The sequence below is a fragment of the Ambystoma mexicanum genome, chromosome 1q (assembly GCF_040938575.1).
Source record: "Ambystoma mexicanum isolate Mex_15411 chromosome 1q, UKY_AmexF1_1, whole genome shotgun sequence".
Lineage (NCBI taxonomy): Eukaryota > Metazoa > Chordata > Amphibia > Caudata > Ambystomatidae > Ambystoma > Ambystoma mexicanum.
Window position 1 is genome coordinate 467,895,950 of NC_090922.1, and position 23,150 is coordinate 467,919,099.

At 46.7% G+C, this 23,150-nt stretch overlaps 1 protein-coding gene across 1 annotated transcript in view; it reads right to left on the bottom strand.

The window, feature by feature from the left end:
• The window catches only part of LOC138528761 (uncharacterized), an 870,897-nt gene that overhangs the window by 590,992 nt on the left and 256,755 nt on the right, over positions 1 to 23,150 (bottom strand). The window lies entirely within an intron of this gene.

The following is a 23,150-nucleotide window of genomic DNA, read 5'->3' on the forward strand; positions in this document are numbered from 1 at the left end:
AGTCCACCATTTAGAAATATGCACAGTTGGTGGAAGAAAAGAGACTATTATTTCCCAAATGAAATGTTGAGAACTATGAGAACGAGATGCTTCTATGCTGTCCCAACTAGGATTCACTGTTTGAATAAGGCTGGATTTTGACATGCTCCTCATTGCTCCATCATTGAGTATTATTTTGACTAATTGTGTGATATTGAGTGCACCTTTACGATGTACTATCCAAGACTCAATAACATAACATAACTGGGATTAGTAAGGATTTTCACTCATTCTTCTTTGGCGCAGTACTCTGGACAGTCCAAGCAAATTCGGTGACTGGCAGCAAAAGGGCAGGAAATGAATGTTGATTCTTCTGCAGTCAGTCTGCTATAATAGAATCTCTAGTGTACTGACTGGCTCGTCAGACCATATATCTGCATGGCAAATCAAGTGATTTGAGATGAGGCAGGACAGTGCAGCAATAATGCAATTTTAGGTGATGACCTCAGGGGCCACTAACAGGAGATGAGGGGACCAAAATCGTTAAATGTGCCCCGTTATAAGGGGGAGTGGGCTTCCTTTTTTCAAATACTGTGAACTTAATCACTTCTAAGGACTCCAACACACTTTGACAATGAAGCTGGGATTGCAACACTTCCTGCAATTTAGGCACTTGACCACATACCTTCTGGGTTCTAGTTGGAACACATATTTACATTTTGGCTCCCAAAGACTACAATAATGCTGCTTTATAGACTTCACTTGCAAAATAAAGAAATAACACAATAAAGGAACCTGACATTTTGTATATCCTTAAAGAAACAGGTTAAGCCAAAAGCATTTTTGCACTTTTTTTACACACACACACACACACACACCTCCACCTGGGTATAGTTATTGCTTCTCCCAAACTCAGTTTTCTGTTTAATGTTAAGAATGTTTTACTGCCCACATAATAGATAACGATTTTTTGCATGTAGAGGTAGGATGGCCAAGTCGTGGACTTCCTATCGAGGTCTACTCCATTGAGGAATTGTTCCTGATGCCCGTCTTGGTATGGCCAATCAAGCCGAGCACATGGAGGGGCCTGGTCTGTTTGTTGACCCCTGACTTGTTGCTCTGCCCCATTGCATGGACAGTTTGGCTAGGGGTCATGGTTATTCCCATGTGTAGGCATCCGCTAGGTGGGAAAGAACTATTTTGGAGCGTTAAGTGATGCATTCTTCAACAGGATTGATGGTAACGGCCAACCACTGTGACCCATGGTAGGCCCATTCTAGGCCAGAGTGAAAGTCCACCCAACAACAATGTTCTGAGTGTCATTAGAACCTGGCACAATACTGTTGATGAAAGTGGTTTTATTTGTCTACAGAAATAAAATTGGCATCAGAGAGTGGAGAGCAGGAGCTCTGTGTGGAGGTCCTTTTTCTTTTCAATAATGAGTGGGGTGTGTGGCTTGCAAGGAGGGTATTAGGATGGGTGACTGCAGGAAGAGGATCAGACCACACGGCCTTTGCGGATCCTGCTAAGGGACCTCGGAATTGGGCGGTAAGGGTTTAACGGCACCGGACTCCTTACCGGTGACCGTTAACCCTTACCGCCCAACTCGGAATGAGGCCCTTGGTCTCTTCAATGTCCTTTAACCTGGAGGAAGGGGCCTGCTACACCAGTGGCTGGGATGGGGAGCTAACTGACCCCCTACAGTGTAACCCATGATGATAATGCCCCCAATTTTGACTGCGTGGCGTGTGGAGAAGGGCTCACTAATCCTCATCTCTCTAATGGAGCCCGCCGTGAGATTGGAACCTCCGTACTAGAATCATGTTCCCCTAAGTGCTCGATCTGTCATAGAAACCACTTGCCGCTGATCTTTCCTGGAGGCATGAGGAGCAGCAGAAGATGTGAGCAGTGCATGAGCAGGTGGTTTGGGTTCAGCAGAAGAGATTTGGGGCAACATGGGCTCTGGCCCCTTTAATGGTGTACTCAGATTTCCCTCCTGGAGGCCTGCTGGGTTCTTGCAAATGAGAAGTGGGAAGAGGTCATGCAAGTGGGTGGAGAGCAGAGGGTGACCAGCTTTCTTGCCTGAACATGGTAGAAAGATTGTGTGCATTGATGAGGATCCCAGAAGTAGAGCAAGCCCTGACCCTCTTAAGATACTGACTGTAAGGTCAAGTAGTTTGTGTCTCACGCTGTAGTGTTTTCTCTCTCTTTTTATGGTCAGATACATTTTGTATTTCTAAGATCCTTAGGGTGCAACCTGTATGTCTTCTGCAAATTAAACTAATCAGACGGTGTCTCCTACAAGAAACTCCATCAGAGGTTGAAGAGCCTGCTTGACTTTAGGTTGGAGGTTTTGTAGGGGTCATTGATTTGGCCCAATTAAGAACTTGGTTCTTCCCATTAGTGTGAGGGGTGAATGATGTGAGGAACCCGAGGGTGTTATCACAGATAGACACTGAGGATCTTTTGTTCAGGTGGCCAGGGCACGACCATCCACTTTGTCAGTGCGGGAGTATCACCACCTGGACAAGGGATCCTTGGGGACTGTGGGAGGAATGCCCTTGGGAGGGACGGAGTATTCCCCCCTTTCCGACACACCCCTACCTGACACCCCCTCAGTCTACATGGGATATGTTAAACCCAATTTCCCCATAATTACCAGAAAACATATGACTTCCCAACTCCCCCGCCCCCTATTTTATACAAAAAATGAGACGAACAAGAGAGGGGTTGAGATAATGACGATCACTGTGAAGAAACCGACTCAGACGCAGAAGACAGACTCTTCCCTTTTGAGAACAGGCGCTCCCCTTAACAAGGACAGGCAAGATCAGGCCTCCCTCGCCAATCAGTCTCACCTGAGACCTATTCATCCTCCCCCTCACTATAAAAGGCAGAGCAGAAAGGCACACTCTGGGTGATGCCATATGGTGCACAGAAGCCAGAGGGAGAACATTTGAGCTGGAGAGACCCTGGAATGTCTGGAGGAAGAAGGACTCCGTGATTACTGGGCCTGTGAGTACAGGAGAGGCTGCAGTGTGGAAAGGGATATGCACTCAAACCAGGGGCAGATGGGATTACCTGACAGTGCCCACATCAGAGCTCCTCCCCTGGGCAAAACAGGCAAGCCCAGTCCTTTGCGGGGCAGGTGGCATAAACACCTGCAGCTCCCAAAACCACCAGAGTGCCAAAAGTGGGAGCTAGCGCAGTGGGAGCAAAAGCAGAATGAAGGATTCTGGGACTGGTAGTCCAAAGACATTTATTTTGTGAACCTTTGGAGGAGTCCGAGCCCAATTGAGGGCGACCCATCTGTGAACTTTTGAAGGGGTGCGTGCCCAACTGAGGGAGACCCATCTATGAACTTTTAAAGGGGTCCGAGCCCAACTGAGGGAGACCCATCTGTGAACCTTTGGAGAGGTCCGAGCAAGATCGAGGGAGACCACTGCAGAAAACAAATAAACTGAATTGTGCTTTAAGGATACCAGTGACCCTATGGGGTGAACGGCAGAGTTGGGGAGGCGAGGTGAGGCAAGCCTGTGATGTTAACCTTGACTTGTGGAAAACTGCAGAAACAAGAAGGAACACGCACCCAGCCAGTGATTTGGCAAGCGACCTGAAAGACCGCTGTGCGTTAAAGAAAGTTGAAATATGTTCTGTTAGTCGAAGTGGTCTTACAGAGGTCTGTAACGAAACCCACGCACATTCGAAAGTCTTCGACATCCAAAAGTGTTCTGAGCCCAACTGAGGGAGACCCGAAGTGTAATAAAGCTTGAGGAACGGAGCCCCTTTGCAAGTTTTGTTGAACATTGTTTGAAGTGGTCTGAGACCGACAGAGGGGGAACGATGTTCATTTCATTTTGAGGTCTGAGTCCGACAGAGGGGGACCAACATGTGTTTTTGTACTTGGAAAGGTCGGAGCCCGCCTGAGGGAGACCTACCTGAACTTTGTGTTTTGGAAATTGTCCGAGCCCGACTGAGGGAGAGCAGCGTGACTTTGTGTATTGAAACGGTCTGAGCCCGACTGAGGGAGACCAGTGTGAACCTTTTTGTTGAACTATATATTGAAGCTGGAAGGAGAGACTTTTAGTGTGGAAGGCTAGCGGGCCTTGATCCACGTTTTGAACTGCCTTTAATTTTGAAGAACCTGAGCCAGAGTGTGTCATCCTGTCTACAGGGACCATCTTTCCCTGTGCTGTCTGACGTGGGGAGGAGAGCTGACTGAGCCACATTGTTTCTTTATAGTTTTGCACTTTATTCCTTTTGCATACACATTTTCCCCACACACATTTTTGTTATATTAGAGTAAGAGCTGGCATTGGGTATTGTTAGCATAGGCCATATTGTTTTGACAGACTCCTTTAGGACTGTGTTATTTATTATTTGATGGTCAAGCGTGCTCCCATCCTAGGCGTAGGGCAAGATAGGCATTCTTTCAACCCCATTTTCGAGAACAATAAAGGTTTTCCAACCGTATCTTTTGTGTCTGTCTTGCTTTTTATACCATGCTTCCCTTACAATGACGAAAACAGGGATTGCCTTAAATTGGACTGTTAAACATAGGGGAGAGGGTGGACATCATTTCTGTAGGCGGGATTTTGCCACCAATGAAGATTGCCACTTTACTGTAAATTGTTTAGGAGTGAATCCAAGGTTAGCAAAAGTACAAGTCAGTGATCCAGAATTGCCGGTTATAGCACATGATGTTAAAATGTGTACATCATAACACTAACATCAGAACACTGGAGGGAAGAGGTGTTAGTTTTACAAGACAGTGGCATTACAATAACAGTTGCCAAGCTTGATACAGGCTAACATGCAGTTGGTGGGCCCTATTCAAATCTCCACCGGTGTGCTGGTCATATACAGAGTTAACCTAACGGTGCAATATCGCCGGGATTTTATCATGACACCGTGGGGCCACTATTGTTAAGAACATGAGACCGGAAGGGGACCCAATAGTCGCCTGGCTTCGATCTACTGGGGAGGGAGGCACATACATTATTTACCGCGACTCCCAACTCTTCAGCACACCAAACCATTCCTCCACAGTGGGAGGCCTTGCTCTCTTCCACGTTTTGGCTAGTAGGGCCCTGGTGACCACAAAGGCCATTGCCAATAGTTTTCTTTCAATTTTATTGGGGTTTTCAAAAAGTGCAAGAAGCCAGGCTATAGGAGAGTCACGCGGGCAACCTTGGACGATTCCTCCCATTGTACCATATATTCCTCTCCAAAATGTCGGTACCTGTATACAATTCCAAACCATATGCATATAAGTCAAGGGCACACCGCGGGCAGAAAGCAGTACTCTCAGGGTAATATTTGTGCAGTAGTGTGGGAGAGAGATACGATTGGTGTATGAACTTAAATTGTAGAAGGCAAAACCTGGAGTTTAAAGATATCGTCTGGGTCATTGTGCAGATATTCTTCCATTGGGACTCCGTTAACGGATCCTGTAGCACTCTGTCCCATCTGGCCATAAACCTGCCCAGGAGTGCCGCGCAGAGTGATTTAATACGTTTCTACAGTGCTGATAGTCTGCCAGAGAGGCTGGGGGGGTTTGTCACGAACTGTGCAAGGAGGGGAGAGCTGGAGATAGGGGGAACTCCTGCCACAAACGCAGAGCATCTCACGACCTCTACAATATAGTAGCATAGTGAGTGCATTCCAGGGGCCACGATTCTTCAGGGTGTCCCATTGGATAAACTTGCCACCCAGGACTATATCCTCAAGAGCATGAACACCCAGTTTCGTAAATTAAGTTCTGAATATTTCCCTATGAGGTTAGTGGGACCCTGTGCACCGAGTATATGGCATAATCAGCGTGGTAATTTCCCTTTGCATTTGTGTCAAAGAGGGCTTGGTCCCAAGCCCAGTGGGTGACATCGATGGACTGTATTTAATCTCTGGAAATACGTCTGAAGGAACCCCATAATCTACCCTTCAGGTCATCTGGGTAGATCACTGCCTGCTCCAAACTGGTGTGTGGGAACTCTGAAGAGGGGTGCTACCACCATATTGTGTACTGGATTTTTGTCACCAAGAGGTATATATACAGATCAGGGTAATCTAGAACCCCGGATGCGTATGGCTGAGTGAGAGTGTCCAGCACAATGCGTGGCTGTTTACCAGCCCATACCAACCTATTTAACAATGACCAGTTGCGTCTCCAGAATCATGAAGTGGGAATTAGTGGGTCATTATTGTAGATATACTGCATTTTAGGAACAACCACCATTTTTTGCCAGAGACAGCGGGAGCCTGATCCAAATGTCAACCTTCAGTTCCAAATGTTCAAGGGTCGACAGATAATTTACCTCAAAGAGCTTGGTCGGGGAGGTGGAAACCCTTATACCCAGATACCTCTTACCCTCCTGATACCATCAGAACACAGTACCAACATCTGTCGGGAGCACTGTAGGGGTTATCGGTAGTATCTCAGACTTCGACCAGTGTATGCGTAGCCCCGAGAAGTCCCCGAAATTAGACATTTCTTGTACCAGTAGTTGTAAATTTAGTTTGGGATCTTTAATGTTCAAGAGTACATCATCTGCATAAAATGAGATTATTGAAATGTGTGCATATATTTTTACCCCTCTGTGTGAGTGGAATTCCCTTATGGCACATGCCAAGGGTTCGACCGCAAGGGAAAAAAGAATTGGAGCGAAGGGGCACTCTTACCTCATTCCTCTCATAGGGAATATACTGAGCGACTGTAATTGGTTTGATAGAATCGAGACCTGAGGCGAGGTGTACAACAAACAGACCCATTGGATATACCGGAGGCCCAGACCCGATCAATGCAATATTTCGATTAGGAAGGGCCATCCGACGGAGTCGAAGTCCTTTTCGGCATCCAAGGCTGCCACCACTATGGGGGTTTCTTCCCGTACATTGTGCATCAATGTGAAGAGTCGTCGTAGATTATTTTGCATAGATCTCCCCAGGATCTATGCATCAGGAGTCTTGCCGATTGAAAGATTATCGATGACCTTATGGATATCTGCTGTGGAGGGGGGAGTATTCATCAAATCTGCTATTCCGGAGTCTAACCATCCCAGTGCCATGCAGCCCAGATAGCCCTGATTTCCTCAGGACAGACAGATATTTGGGAGGAATACAGCAGGTTATAGTACTCCCGGAAATTTTAATTTATTTTACTGGAATCCCGTACAGGGAGTCTGTTCGGGTCGCTATTCTCCGATATCCCTCTCTGGCTCCTGTCCTTACAGATTGCCCATGCAAGGGTTCGACTGGGTCTGCCGCCTTAGGCATATTTAGTCGCCAGCACCAGATCTCCCAGATATCTGTCCTCACTGTCCGCGGTTTCAGAATATGCACAATGTTTATCTCCTAACATTTTCCCATCCTGTGTGTCTCCCCCTGAGTCTGTTTATGTTCCAATTCTTTCATTTCACTTTCCAGACGACCTAAGGACGATCTCAGGGATTTAAGTACCACACCCTCCCTCAAAATGCAACACCTCCTTATCAACACCTTGAAGGCTTCCCACACCATCCTAAAGTCGGGAACTGATTCAGCATTGACCTCAAAGTATTCATTGATATCCCCCGGATACCTTCCAGAAAAACCATATCCTCCAGAGCCAGTGGGGGGAAACTGCCAACGGGGGGATGATGTGTCACATTGGGGACCGAGACTGTAACCAATATTGGGGAATGGTCTGACAGAGTTCTAGGCATCATTTTCGAGTGTAGCGCATTACTAGCCAATGGGATTGGCAATATGATATAGTTTAATATGGAGGCACTACTGTACACCCCGAGTAAAGTGAGAAATCCCTGTCGTTCAAATCCATATATCGCCATATGTCAAACAGGGCCATAGAATCAGCAATATCGGCCCAAGCAGTGGCCGCCCTCGGTAGTGTATTTTGTGTACTTGCAGACCGGTCCATGTCCAGGGACATTGTCAGATTAAAGTCCTGCCCCCACACAATCTCATACTTAGCAAATTTATGAAGCATGACAGCACAGTTCTGAAAGACCTCCGATGAGTACACATTTGGAGCATAAACATTAATGAACAGCATGCTTGTTCCAAAACATTCCCCAACAAGCAAATTATAACACCCTTTGGGATCCTGTATGTTGTCATGCAGATGGAATTTCAAGGACTGGTGTATATAGATCGCTACTCCCCTGGACTGGGATGAATAGGACTCATATCTGTGTACCCCTCCAGCCCCCCTTGCCAATGAGAGCGGAGCATCCCTGGTAAAGGTGTGTCTCCTGTAGGCACAGAACAGTGCAGTTTAGCATGGTTGACCAAACAATTGTTTTTATTATTGGTAACTCCCCTGATATTCCAGGATATAATGGCTAGGGGGACACACTCATTGCCGCTGCATAAATAATGGACCGCGACCTGGTGTTCCCATGCGGGCGGAGTCTCTGCCTGTGAGGGCTCCCAGGAGGAACACACACCCTCCCCACCCCGCGTTTCTGCACTGTTAGACAGTAATCACCTATGCACCAAAAACATAACACCCCCCCCCCAGAAACCCACGCCCACCCATGCCAGAAACCCCAATCTACTGGAATTCTACCATCCCACCCCACCAAACCCCATGAGAAACTTAACTCTTGAGTAACAAGACGCAGTGTCTGTGCAAATGGGGTGCTGGTCACGGCTACACAGCACAAAGAACCAGCAACTACAACATTATATTTCCAGCTTATCGTGGCTCAGATACATCTCTATTCAGAATTTTAGAACCAGCAAATAACAAGGAGCATCATATCACCCCAACTGGTACTCAAAACCTGATGTCTGGTGGTCATAGTGCTGGTCACGGCCACATAGCACAGGTGACCAGCAATAGCTCTGGGTATCTCACTTATCGTGGGGCAAACAAGGTAAGTACCCTTTCAAAGGGTGCAAAACTATTCTGGAGCACATTTAAGAGAATAGGGGGGGGCGAGAGTGCCCCTGTGTGTCAAAGAATACTTAGCAAATGTTGTTGATGGCCTCAGCTATGGATTGATGGTACCCCCAAAGGAATTAGAGGTGTGGATGTCAATGGTTGGGGTCCGCATGTTCCTCAGTGGCGTTCGATAATTCAGAGATTAAGCGGTATGCAGTTGACGGATTTGTAGAGAACCATGTCTTGCCAATGTGGACCACACAAAGCTTGGCGGGGAACATCATGGTGTAACATACATTTTTATGCCTGAGTTTATTCTTAACCACCTGAAAGAACTTCCTCTACTCTTGTACCAGGGCGCTGAAATCCAGGAACAGTGTGATGATTACTGATCCGAACCTTAATTCGCCCTTATCTCTGCCCATCCTGAGGAAGGTGTCTCTATCCCTGTAGTTGAGGATCCTTACAATGATGGGCTTGTCAGGCATGCCAGGGGCGGTTTGGGGACCAGGGAGCGATGGGCCCTCTCGATTAGGAACATGTTGGATAGGCGAGGGTGATCAAGTATATCCAACAGGAGTTTTTCCACAAAGACTTCCACATTGTCTATGTTGGTTGATTGAAGGACCCCCACAATGTGAATATTGTTCCGTCACACCCTCCCTTCCAGGTCATCGTTCTTTGGTTCCACACGTCTTACCGTTTGCTGCAGTGCCACAACCTCTCTCTGCAAAGAGGTTGTCCTGTCCTCATTCTCCCCGATGTGCTGCTCCGCCTCAGTCATTCAGCCACAACGTTTATCAATTTGAATCACTGACGTCTCCACTCTGCATGTCAGCATATCTATTTTAGCCCCAAGGTTGTCTGTGCTGTTTTTCAGAGCAAGCAGTGTTTGATTCAAGGTGGACATGTCCACCACTCCTGAGGCTGAGGGTGCTGCAGGTGGGGGAGGGCTGGTACTGGTGTGCAAATTGGTCACTTTTGACCTGTTTCTTATTGTTCCTCATTCTGGCACGTTGTAGGTGGACTGATGTTGGGGGTAGGCCTTGTGGATAGTCGTGCCGTGAGTGGCCTTAGCTAGACTGGTGCTGAGGTAGGAGCAATGGAGGTGGCTCCGTGTCTGGTCTTGAGGCTATCAGGAGCCTATACAATTTAGCCAGGACAGGGCAGACCCAAAGGGCAGGCTGAGAGCGTCAGATGAAGTTTGCTGTAAGCGTTGAATGTAGGGGGAGCAAAGTGAAGACATGGCCCCGAAGGGTTGTCAGGGGGGTAGGTATTGGTGGAAAAGGCCGGCCCGTGGCTCAGAGATAACAGACGCGGTATGGATAGACTGTGTTACCGGTGTGGGCCCACAAGGTGGAGGGCCCACCACGTCGCCGGTACTATGATGTTGTCAGGGGGCCTTTATTGGGGCCAGAGAGGGTATGGGGGCTCCAGCCTGGCCAGAACACAAGGCAGCACTGCACAGTCTGAGGCACCCCCCAACTGCGTGAAATGATGCCTGGACGGGGCCAGGGACCTCATGGTGTCCGACCCCCAATGCAATCAAGGGTGCCAAAGTGACCTGGAGCGCCAGTCCTAGCCACCCGCAGTGCCCGATTCACGCCGCAGCGAGCTGACAGTGGGCAATTAGCGGGGGGATCGAGGGAGGCGGGGGAGCGCAAGGCTGGTGCAGGGGCTACTCTGTGGGTGTGTACTCACACGCCTTGTGGATTGAGGGTTGGCACTGGTCCTGGGTGTAGATGTAGTGGAGCTCTGGATACAGAGTGGTGGCGCACGTCCGGTCCAGTCCGCAGCCCCCAGCCAAAGGCTGGTGTGCTCAGCATCGGGGGCGGGCCAGCCCCAGTCAAAACTGCAATGCCACAGGCGCTCCCGTGGATGATTCAGGACTCCTGTAAAGGAAGAGACAGCAGTATCACAATGCCTCTGTTTTCCCAATGTCTGCAAATGGATCGAGCCTTGAAAAAAAGGATGATGAAGGATTTTATGTGTTGCTGAGATGGAGCTGTCTCAGGAGGGGGCCATTTTATAGCCGCGCAACAGCGCCCCTGTAAAATTATTACTTTCAGAAATTGAAGTAAAGAACAGTTCTTTCTATCTCACATGAGATCAAATGTTGGAAGAGGGGGAAGGGGGACAAGTAAGTAAAGACTCTTCCAGTGCCCTCATTGTGGGACATATGTACCTGGCTCAGTTGAATACGATGGTGATGCCGAACCAATCCCAAGCAATGGCTTATCATTTGGGTGAACAGTCTCTCCTGAATCCTTTGCCTATACAATCCTGACATGGGTCACATATGGCAGTAGACCAGCTTGAAGGATTCTGCTCCTCAAGCCATGGAAGGACCATTAGAGGGAGATCTTTTGGCCCTCAGGCTCACCTGTGGCTTTATGACCATGACACATTCAGGGAAGCCCTGATGTTTGACTCAACCTTAGTTAAGTGATGACTTGAGACCGAGACACACATCTCTAAGGGCGTCTCTAAGGGCGTCCGCCAGGGAGAAAATTCTCTCAGCTGCAAGGGTTCCCTGAAGTATGGGTTACTGTTCAGTGAGAACAGAGAGAGGTAACTGACTGGATGACGGTGCAGGGTCAGAGTGAGGAAAAACACACTGTCAGTCACCTGCCAGGTTTTGCTTAAACCTGATCCAGGATCCTGAATTGCTTCACATGGCCCAAGATCACACATGACCTGGACACCTTTTGTAGGTAGTAATATACGTGTCACGTCATGGATGAGACAGATGGGTAGGAGAAGGCTTTCTTGGTTCAGTTCTTGCCTTTGGGGTGATTTTTCAAAGAGCATAGATGAATACCCCTGGGCTCCTGAAACCTCAAAGAGGCAGCAATAAAAAGGTTAATTTATGTTGTCATAGACTAAGCTATGAGTGGTGGTGTTGATGTCTAGCTGTAATGATGATCTTCTCCAAGACCAGATTCTGAGAATAGACAAGCCTCCACGTTGAGATAAATGGACAAAGCAGCTCACAGAACCCTCAGGATTGTGTTGAGGGCATCTCTTCTGAGAAGCATGGGCAGGGGTGGGAGAGTTATCATCCCTATATGTTTTGAACTTCTTTCCAGGTGCCTTAACCATCATCAGGTATCAGTCTCCTTTAGCTCCTATGCAATGTGAAGGTTTAAAGACCTCCTCAAACAGATCAGTGAACACCAGGAGAGGAAACACAAGGCTGAGGCTCAGGCCTTTATTCTCTATGTTTTGAACTGAAGGCAATATCTCCAGGGGTGGATACCTCTTGTACAGAGAGCGTGAAGGAGGCAGAGAAGCAGAAGAGTTGGTACGACTACGAACCCCTATACAGCTCCTATGAGGAGTGAAAAAGGCCCCATTGTAGTATGGCAAGATGAACACAACTTAGCGAGACCCCCAACGGAGCACTTATTATCCAGCGAGATGTGTATCGTATGTTGGAATACCAACACTCAACCCGTAAACTGATGATGGGCTGACCTGAACATAAAGCACCTCTCACATGAGCTCCATCCTAGGAAAAAAGAGGATCCTTGGTGGACGTCTTGCCAATGAAGAAGCTGCACATGCACCTGCATAGCACAGCCTTCATGATGCCGATGTACAATCACCACCTGACTTTGCTGCACTGGCGAGGGCATATGGATGGGAAGGCCCTGGGCTGGCAGTTGGATCTGCAAGATAACAAGTGCAATAAAGAGCAGGGCCCTTATTCCAGAAATTAAAATACTGTTGCCTGTCATAATATCGACCGCCGACAACAGATAGGGACATTAACCATCCTAAACCGGTTGACTGCACACTATCCCCAATATGGGGCAGGTCTCTGGGCAGACCTGGTTTGTGGATTCTTGTCTCTTTTTATTCTGGGCCATCAGACTGTTCTACATTCTGGGAGGTGCCTTTTCAACGTCTATGCTGTTTTGTTCATGTCTGTGAGATCTTGTCATGCACCCACCCTCTGGAACTCGATCCGGGTGTAGGTCCGGAATGCCCCTGCAATTCTCCAATTTTGCAAATCTCTCAACACCTGGCTCTTTCAACAACACCTGACTGAGGACTAATTCCAATGGACCCACAGACCTCATAGTACTGTGATATTGTTAAAAGATGCCAGCCCAAAGGCTAGCTACCCACACTTGGTACAGTGCTCTGCTGCTCTCGAGCTAGGTCCGAGCTTTAAACCATAAAATTAAAATAAAAAATAAAAAAGTCAGAGTTCTTGTAGGATGCCTGACAGCAGGCATGGGCCTGGGACCCTGTGGTTGTCTTGTTGAGATAAGTGAAAGGGAACCCACAGGTGCAGTGAAGGCTGATATGCATGGAGTGTGAAGTCACCTGCCACAGGGGGCTCGCCGTGTAGGTTTAATGAACACAAATAATGGAGTCTGCACCAGCTGGCCGCCATTCCTCTGGATGGCGGACTTTTTGTAATGTGTTGGAAAGGATGGTATCTTTCTGTTGTAGGGCAGTCTCTAATGACCTGGGAGCGTTTCTTCTGTTTTTCATTCTCAGCACTGAGCCTTCATTTTGGGTGGCTAATTCTCCCCTTCAGATGTGGTGGTTCCCCAACAATGGATGCCAGCTCTTCACTTGCCAGGTTGACTTGTCCGGCCACTCCTCTGGGGAGGCTGCTTTCTAGGTTGGCTGTTACAAAGTACACTTACCCCTGCAGAGGTGAAAGTCACTCTCTCTCTTTCCCTTGTTTTGGGTTCATGGAGGGTGTCACAATTGCAGTAATATTCTGTGCGTTCAGTCACCACATCTAGGAAGCCATAATGAAGGACTGCGTTGGTTACTGCTTCGTGGAAATAAGCTTGTCTGAGGGCCAGAGGGGTCTCTGGATGTATCACTTGCCGCCATCTTCAGTAGCTTCATCAACCAACTCAGTGATAAATCACATCATGAGTTCTGATCTTTACACATTTTTGTCATGGGTTTAACTAAAGAGCATATGTTTGTACAAACCATGGCTCTGTGTCTGTGATTTGGTGTATCAAATAAGAGTTATAAGGAAGGATGGACCCTTTTGGGTATGAAGGGATTGTTTCGAACTGGCCCTTCACTCAGGGATTTTGAGACACAGATTAATTCTCCAAAACACACGATTAGCCCTCAAATACCCATGATTAATCCTCTGAAACCCCCAAAGTGCATCCAGAAACTCACTTCACATCTCCTTTATACATCCCCAAATCTCCCTGATAATCCCTCCAAATTGCCATGGCATTCCTTCCAAGTCCTTTCAAAGCGCCCCAATCTTACCACCAAATGTGCCTGGTCATCTGTCCAGGATTCTCTTATCTTCATTGAAATTGCAAGGGCCTGCCCAAATCTTCCTGATCTTCTACCAATTTCACCTGAGCGCCCCAATTCTATAGTTTATAGCTCATGTTTCTGTGGTAGGCAACACAACAAAGAGTCAAAACGTGTGTATATGACCTAATTTGTAAATGTGAATACATCTGAAAATTGAGTTAGTTAAAAAAAAAATGTATATTGTTTAACGTGCAAACAGAAGTGCACAGATCCTCACAAGGGAGGCGTTTTTTAGAAAAATTGTGCATTTGAAAGTACAATATTTTTTTTGTTTTTTATTGTAAGACTTCAGTTCAATATACGTTATCAAACTTGTGTTACATTAAGTTAAATTAAATCAAATCAAATCCACTTCCCATGGTCAAACAATCCAAATTCAATAGACTCAGAAGAGAGGAAAGCAAAAAAGAACAAAATCGTCCATTTCCTTTGGACGATTGTGGCTCAAATTGAGGCATGTTGCAAAATTGGATCCAGAAAATGAATTAAGCTGCAGGAGAGCTTGATGTTTTGACCTGCTACAACATGTTCCCACCATTCATCAGGATCGTACATTTGAGGTTTGAATTCACACAAATGCAATTCGCGGTGATCAGACAACATTGGACACTCCACAATTATTATAGTAACACTGGATAAAACTACTAGCTGTACAGCGCAGTAACTAATCAAGCTGGCCCACTGTCAGAAAAAAAGTGGCCCTCATTAGCATGCTGAGTCTTCAACTTCCGCATTGCTCTCTTGCCCTAGCGGTGGCCACTTCGCGCATGCCCTTAAGGTGCCTCTCGTGCCCCTTCCGTCATTGGCCACCTGGGACCTGCCCTTTCCAGATGCCACCCGTCTGTCATTGCTGCCATTAGTCTCCCCACCCATGCCTTCCTCCACTTAGATGGGAGGCCCCCAGTAGCAAGCGGGTGGGTGGGGGCGGGGGAGGGCGGGGAGGTCAGGAGTGCAGCTATTGTGAGCTCATCCTGGGTGGATGGCCGCTTTGAACGCACTCTCACGAACACCTGAAGGCTGCGTGTCAGGCGCCGAGTGAAATGAGCCCCCATGCGCACCCCTCAATCTGTCGACAGCTTCTTGAAGACCTCGCAGGGAGCCACGCAGCTGCTTGGAAAGCTCGCATAGCTGTGTGTCGGGGGATTTGTAGGTATCCTAAAAATGAAAAATAGCCAAGAAAACTGTACAAGGGCCTTCTTTAGCAAACGCAGGACCTCAAGTAGGCTTGCAAGGAAGAAAGAAAGGAGAGGGCGAGACATGGGAAGCAAAACTAAAGCATATTTGTAAATGTAAGAAAGAAAAGGGCGTGGTTCACAGCATTTGCTTTGTCACAAGTGATGGGATGTGCTGGGGCATACCCATCACTGCGGCAAAACAAGTTGTGTAAAATTCACAGGGGGCATGGCTCACACCTCTCCCTATTCATCCCTTTAACTCTCTGGTTTCCTGCCTTTTTCATTTCATTATTAAGGTCGATCCTATTGCATGCCGATATTAAAATGTCTGTCTTTTTGATGTCGACCTTATGACTTCATCCCACCCGAATATGTACTTCCTTTGGGGTTTTCACACACATCTCCACAAATGTACAGGCCAAATATGTATCTGCGGCGACCTATGCATTTATTTACCCAAGTAAAAAAGCTCATCTACTATGCTTTATTACTTGCCTGCTTTTCTGAGAATACGCCCAAAATGCCAATCCATCCATGCCATCCCACGTTCTGCATGCCCTGTAGCCAATGTGTTCTCGACACCACAAAAGGGGCTAGAAGGTGTGCCAGAGAATCCTCGATACACCTGTGCTCCCATGCCACCCACTGAATGGGTTACAGGATCCCCGAGCATACCCTGTCACCCACTCCTGAGCACCCAGCAGCCCAGAGTTAAGCACAACGACATGAGCGCACCTGCGCACCTGCAAACAGTGAGCACCCAGAAGCGTGCATGTCTGCATGTTATGTCATGTCATGTTACTTGTTATTTATGTAGCGCCTACTGCCATTCTTATGTCGTCGAAGCACATTAGGGCGAGTTATCCTTTGGAAAACCGTGTTCTGAACAAGCATGACATAAAAGAGCATTAGATTGAAGGCAAATAGTACATAGGTTCTTGTAACAGTTCAGTCACTAGCAGAGATTACATGTTTAAAGGTATTATACTAGCTGTGCAATGCAGTGATCAGCCACAGCGTGGAACGCTTTGTCAGTGACTATGTGACAGCTGGACTGAATTTGTAGTGGGACTCGCCTGTATTCTAAAGGTGGCAGTGCTAAAGTTGGAATAGGCTATTGGCAATTAGCCTATAAACCCCAGGGCAACTGACTACTTCAAAGAAGACATAAAGAGGGCCTGATTTACAAAAGCATCTTACAATGGGCCAATCCCACTGAAAAACGTTTTGCAAATCAGGTCCTCTGTTTCTCGATCTGGCTGAAAATCAGCCTGTTGGAGATCTAAAAAAAAAAAAAGCTACTTCAATAAATGTGTGTCACTGCCCGTGTAGGCAATGTAGAGAAAAACGCAAAAAGAAGACGCAATGTGCTATTTCTTCCAGGCTTTAATGATACATTTTGGTGCATGTGTATCACCCTGGATAGTTTGAAGTAGCCAGGATCCTAGAGAGCAAGATACATTATCATGAGAGCGGGGCCGGTCTTAGACCAGATTGCACCCCAGGCAGGAAGCATCATTGACTCCCCCCCAAAATGTTGGCAGAGGTGCTAACTTCAGAGACGAGGGGGAGGGGCAAACTTACTTGTGTGGGGCATCTAACTTCTTTACACATTCTAATGAGACTATTCTAGTGTAGCTTCAATGTTACAATCAGTTATATATCTCTTTCACATATAAAACCACTCAGAAACCACACACTTAAGCTCTGCTGTGAAAATAAACAGCCTCCTGCCCCTGCACTTACAATCAATCCCCTGACATGCAAGAATCAACACCCATCTGATTTCAATTGCCTAAAAATGTATGCACACGATTGCAGGTGCTAACAATAAAATGTTTTACATTGCCAATTGCCGGTCATTTGTTAAATGTGTTGCTGCCACCACCATTTATTTTCTGTGCCTTGTCCTTCTACGGCTCTGTTCATCTTACCAAACATGATGAACTGAAGAGTATCACTGAAGCTGATCATGTGTATTTGCCTGGGCTCTGCTTGATTCACTCAAGGTGAGGGGTAGGGTGTACATGGGTGGGTGGGTTTTCATTCTAACCGGTGGCTGTGCCCACCATTTATCCACACCGTCTCATTTGTGTCTGATCTGGTGCTTCTTCAATGCCTTTGTGTGCCTCGGCATGTGACTGGGTGCAACACAATGATGGGTGCAGCTTTGTGTCTATGTGTGTTCTGTGCAGTCTCTTAGCAAAACCAAGCAGCATGGGGAAGCCTGGCTTGGGGCACATATAAAACAGATTGCAGTGCTAGGGAAGCGAGGACGACCCACAAAATATATAACCGCATGTGGGTGCTGTATCACTTCTCTGCACAGTATTTTTAGGCTGCAACCTTCAATAATTTTCAAGTTGATTGCATTATTTCAGTGACAATACAGATGGTGAGGCAGAAACGTAAATGGTGGACTTGTACACATAAGCCCTCATTACGACCCAGGCGGTAAGTTACCGCCTGGGTCGTACCCTTACCACCATGGCGTAAACCAAGTTTACGCCATGGTGGTTGGCGGATTTACCGCCCCATTCCAAGGTGAGTGGGGCGGTAAATCCCCATTTCCCATTTTACCCTTCCCCCATTCCCATTTTCGCCCCATAGGGCATAATGGGAATGGGGAAAGGCGATAATTACGGCACCGTAAATTACGGTGCCGTAATTATCGCCAAGGTCCCTTTGCGGCATGTATTTTAACGGCTTCAAAAAAGCAGCCGTTAAAAGCCATCCCGCAAAGGGAACCTTGTAATCAGGCGATAAGGGTCGGCGCCGTTTACGGCGCCGTAAACCCCTTAACGCCCGAGTCAGAATGAGGGCCATAGATTGTTTCTTCTGCAGTCTGCAACACCAAACTTACCTTGTAGTATTACAGAGTAATACTACATTCCGAATGCCCGTTCCTCTATATTGTTTATATTGGTTGCCCAATATTTATTAATATTAAATAGAAGCAATTTCAGGTTATTTTACACTCTTAATTAAAACGCTTGATGTTTATAAATTGATTTGCTTGTGCTACACCCAGAGCGTGGCAAAGAAAGGGCTATTCATGTCTGTGTTAAAATGTAATTAAAATAATAATGCAATCAGACGGCGCCCCCTAGAGCCCGGCACCTCAGGCAGCCGCCTGCACTGCCTGATGCAAAGACCGGCCCTGCATGAGAGTAATAACAGGTACAAACAAAAATCTCTGTGTGGTTAGTTTAAGAACGCGACTGGCCAGTGAAAAAGTTGTGATCCACTTTTAGTTTGACTAATCAGGGTGCCAACCTCAAGCCGAGATGGAGGTTTGAAATGAGGACGGCAAGGAAGAGCGGCTGCTTGGGCTACTGCAGAAATAACCAATATAGGCATGTGACTGTTGGATTCGAGCCGCTGGAATACTGTACATGAGCCTCCTCCAGCTGCATTCCTGTAGCTCAAGAGGCTACTTCAGCTTCCATGGGGCTGAGATCCCAACCTCCACAGGTAGGAGAACAGGTAGTCCTCTTGTGCTGTGTTTACGGATCACATCTCCTCGCACACTTACATGTGTCATGTTAGCTGGCGGCATGGAATGTTAAGGAGGGCAATTGAAGCCTTCCATCCAAGCTTTTAGCCGGATGAAGTGTTGATGGGCCTCTAGAGGTGCGGGAGTGGGAGAACCCATGGGAGACAAGCTAGAGCCACGTCGGGGCTTCTGGGTGTGCTCTGGGTGTGCTCTAAGTGCCAAATACTAACCGAGTCAGCCAAAGAATGGATGTTTTAATACCAGGTGTACTGCCTACTTCAAGCCCCCCTACAACACAGTAGCCATAAGTAGAGTCCTGCTGTCCTGCCTCCGCAGTCCCATCGGACTCACCCACCTCTACTTTACTTCTTAGAGGGCAGGTGAAAACCATGCTGGTTCTGGGATATGTGAGACCCTTTGCAGTAGGTCTGGATGAAATGCACAAAAACTGATGTGTGGTAGTGGCTGAATCTTTTAGTAAGGATTTGGGCCAACCCCTGAGAATCTGACAGGTCTTTTCCACCCATGAATCCCAGACAAACTCATGCCGGGCTTCTGGATCTCATGCAATCATTTGTTGCCCAATCAGAACTGGTGGAACTCATGATGAAAAAAGGGTTTATTTGTCGGGTTTGCCCAGCCAATCAGGGCCCTTTCTGCTGATTTGTTGAGTTTGTTCAGACAATTGGAGTACATGAATCTCCTAAAGGAAATCTGTCCCCCTATAAAAGGCATAACTCGGTTCCTGTACATTTGTGGGGTTTGTTAGGGAAGGTGTTTCACAGGGGAGTCTCTGACCTTTTTGGTGAGGTTTTGGAGCAGTGGTTTAAGGAGTCTGGAGGAGTTTCTATTTGTTGTCAGTTTTTGCGTAATCTCTTGTGTTGAGAGGCAGATGAATATGTCATCTATAGCTTCTGCCCCTCCCCCAGTTCAATAGTGCACAGGAGTGAAACGTTACTCACTAAGACAACCATACTGCCCTTCTCCAGGCAGGTACAACCGGAGATGGACACACTCTAAAGATAAAGGTGGCACAAGTAAAACAAACCAACATCATCACAGTACATGTGCATACATTAAACACGCAGCAAATATGCTCTCAACATGAAGAGAATGAACACTATGTAACACATGATTAATATCAACATAGCATCCATAAGACATGAAGAATACTATCATAAGCAATGTATAAACTAAATGAGACATGAACGACACACAAATCTAGCTCACTAACATAGAAACACAACAGTAAAGGGCAGCCAGCTTTTCCAAAATTGAAGCTACAATACGCTTCTAAGTAAATGAAAGGGCTCAAGGCTTCACAAGAACTCAGAATGCTGAAATAACAAAATACAGATCGGTGCAGAGCTCAGACAGTAGCTAAGAAACCCTGCCAAGGTTACCATGTACAAGGGATGACAGGAATGGAAGAGGGAAAGCAGGAGATAACAATTCCTAAAATGCAAGCCATATATTCTCAGATTAATTAAAAGTAGAGCTAGCCTTAGTAAGCCAGGTGCAGGACAATTACAAGCCAAAAGACTCTATGAAGAGTAACTCAAGAGTGTCCCCCGTGGTAAAAGAAACCATAACACTCACAATAATATTAGGTAAAACCCTAGTAAATACAGGGTGAAATATTTCCAAACACAGTTCCATCACACGTGAGCCATAATTGAAGAACACTGTTTATTCATTAGCAACAAACACAGATAAGACACCTGCCTTACCCCTTACACATATTTCCAGACACAAGACGCCACACAAGGCCAAATACAAAGAGATCCCCCTGGCTCACAGCCTAGAAATTAGGGATTGTATCTTATTTAATTGAAAGGATAGAGGTCCATGGACCTCTCCCCCTACTCCTGTCTGGCTCATGTCATGACAACCTGTTAGTTGTCCAAGGTTGGGTAGTGAGAAGCCAACCAATCAGAATCCTTAATGTTTGGCCACCCATTACATATTATACAAACCAATAGCTCATTGTAGAGATGACGTCTTTTTACATTTATCGATTTAGTGGTGGTCTCAGGAGAAGCCATCAGACAAGCATTACCCAATTAGAAATGTAAACTGTGTTATATCCCTATCTGTGCAGTTTTACCCAGCCCGATACAGCAACTCCTCTGAACTACCTCGGTTCTGTATGCACCCCACAAACTAGCCTTACCACTGTAACTGTTTTATATGCTACTTGATCTGCTTTTGACCTAAAATATTCTGAACCAACATACCAGAAGAACTGTTTTGCCAATAGTGAACTGTACTCACCCTAGCATACTTCTAAACTAGCCTATTACAACAAGAGCATGCATGTATTTACCCTAGTGTACTTTTGATCTAGCCTATCACTACAATTGAAAGCACTGCTGAACAGGCCCATCACAGTAATTGCATGGATGTACCTACCCAAGGCACCTCGAACTAGCTGAATCTACCCTAGGGCATCTTGAACCAGCCTACCATAAAACTGCTCCTGCCAGTAATGCACTGTACTCACACTTGTGAACCCTTGCTCCTACCTATTATAACAACTGTACCGACAAGTGCTGAACTTTAATCACCCTAGTGCACCTGGAACTAGCCCACTTCTGCACTGTACTACCGCACCTACTGAATCGCCCTCATAACCTACCATACCTGCTTGCTGTGTGTGCCTGCACTATCTCCATATCTGGAACCACCAGCCTACCTGCACACCTTCCCTACTCTATTGCACTATGTATGTGCCAGGCATTTATACAGTCCTATTAAGGACTATTCTTAACCTGATCTGCATATCCAATCACGCAAGCCTACACTCCTCACCTGCCCCCAACACAACACCACCTCACAAAAACTTGACTCCTGCTCAACCATATTTACCCAACGCCCACAGCCAGATTATAACCCTCCCTACCAATCCATGCAGTCCTTCCTTCAGAAACCTTAGACTCCGCGCTAGGTTACCTAAACTGTTCGAGCCCCTCACCAGGTCCATGCTCCCTACTAAAACAGGAAACAGGAAACCATGCCGCAAGCCAAACATTCCAATTTTCCTACTAATACCACCCACCTCTCTCACCCACTATCACCGATGAATCTTCAACAGTACAAACACCTCCTAAGCACAAACCTAATAATCAAGCACCTCCAAAAACCTCTACTGAGACTAACATCCCATACATCCGAGGTTCCCTAATAAACATCCACTCAACTGTAGCACACACAAGACAAATAGCCAACCTCATACAGCAAGAGAAAGTGGACTTTCTAGCCATCACTGAATCTTGGCTCCACACTGCAGCTGGTCATGCCCTCATGCTAGCAATCCCAGAGGACTACACAATACTTAGAATGGACAGAACTAAGACCCGAGGAGGAGGCCTCGCCATAATTGCCAAAACCAGTCTAGCCATGAGACTCGCCTGTCACATAACTTTGAATCCTGTGAATTCCTCTCAGCCAAAATACCCATTGCTGATACCCAAACTCTTACTATCCATCTTCTTTATAGACCCACAGGCCACCTAGGGTCATTCGAGGAGGACATGACCACTATCCTCTCCGAGAACTTAAAAAACACATCCCAAAGCCTACTCATAGGTGATCATAACCTAGTGTTCAATAACCCCAAAGACCAGCATGCCGCACTAATCGCTCCCTAGCAGAACTTGGCTTCACTCAAAAAGTGACTCTACCTACCCATAACAAAGGGCGAACCCTCAATTGGGTAGCTGATTTCAACTGCCATGCTTCCATTACCTCCATCTCTCCCCAGCCGTGGTCTGACCACCACCTCATAACCTTCTCACTCAAGGCCATAATACCGACCCTACCGAACAACCCCCTATCCAAAGCCATTCCCACCAGGAACAAAAAAAACATTACGGCCAAAAAAACCTGTCCCCCGTAGTCTACCGACCCCGAACTCACTAACAGAATCCACCGACCCCCACACCCTTGTTGATGAATATAACGACCTCAGCACTATACTCCATCACTCCACTCAAAAAAGAAAGAGCAAACCTAAAAGGCACCTAAACACCTGGTTCTCACCATACCTGAAATCTCTTAGACTTGAAAAACTAAAAAGTGAACAGATATGGAGACAATCACCCTCAGACAACAAGATAAATCTTAGCAAGATAACTTGCCTCTACAAAAAAGAAATTCTACTAGCCAACCATGACTCCTACAACCAGAGAATCTCTCAAGCAAACTCAAGTATAAAAGAACTGTTCACAATCCTTAAAGAACTGGAAACCCCCATCTCAGTCCCAGACACCTGCGTGAAGGAGAAAAACGGGTGCACCAG